General features: G+C 42.9%; 1 long non-coding RNA gene across 2 annotated transcripts in view; it reads left to right on the forward strand.

The window, feature by feature from the left end:
* Window positions 1-1,000, forward strand: part of LOC118478371 — a 58,569-nt gene that overhangs the window by 46,505 nt on the left and 11,064 nt on the right. The gene's annotated exons all lie outside the window — the stretch shown is intronic.

The following is a 1,000-nucleotide window of genomic DNA, read 5'->3' on the forward strand; positions in this document are numbered from 1 at the left end:
CCCCCCAAAAAAAGCAGTTTAAACTAAATGGCCCCAATTTTCCAAACCCTTTCAGTTGCCTACCCATAAATTTTAGCCGGCTTTCCTGGGGTCACGAAAGAAAGAAAGTTCTGTTATCCTTGAAACGGAAAGTTGCACCGTTGAACGGTTCCTTAGACAGACTCAATTACGTGCAGAGATCAAGCTAAAATCCAGATCTTTTGAACTAGAAACAAGAATGGAAGAGGCCCGGCCATCTCAGAGTTGTGGGAATTGTTCTCCTGTCTCCTAATAATCGGGGTGTGGGGGTGTCTTTGGGTTTTTGGCACTTATAACACATAATATAGGGCTTAATAATAACAGCGCCGTGATAGTGATCGGTCTTCGACATCTCATCCCATCAGAGCTGCATGTATTTCGTCCAAAGTGTACTTAAGTAAGGAGTGCACGTTGGGACAAAATTAGTTCTGAGGCGACGATCTTTCTACAAGGAAAATATTACTTTTTATAAAGAATCTTTGAAAAGTATTTAATCAGCGGGGTTTTAATTAAGAGCATCGGTGATGTCACGGACCTGATGGCCAGTTTCTGAGTTGTTACACGCAGAGGACATGAGTTCGAATCACTTTATTTTTTTTATCCAATTTCGCCGTCTTTCTGCTGGAAAGCTGTACCACGTTAAAGACCGGTTTGTCTCTGACAGGCAGAGTTGAACCACACCTCTTCTGTAATGATCTTGCTTTTGACGAATGGGGTGCAAAACTGTTCCCGTCATTTGTGTGGCTGAGAATCAGATTTTAATGTCTCTTCCCTCACTGAAGTCCCTCGCTTAATGTTTTGGATCAAAACCATTAAGATAGTGTTTGTGTATATGTCTGTGTGTGTATACGTTTATTAGTATGTGTGTGTGTGTTTGTGTGTGTGTGTACGTGGGTGCGTGTGTGTTCGGACGTGCGCGCGCGTGTGTGTGTATATACGTGTGTGTGTGTGTGTGTGTGTGTGTGTGAGTGTGTGTGTGTGT

This window comes from Aplysia californica, unplaced genomic scaffold, assembly GCF_000002075.1.
Source record: "Aplysia californica isolate F4 #8 unplaced genomic scaffold, AplCal3.0 scaffold00517, whole genome shotgun sequence".
Classification (NCBI taxonomy): Eukaryota; Metazoa; Mollusca; class Gastropoda; order Aplysiida; family Aplysiidae; genus Aplysia; species Aplysia californica.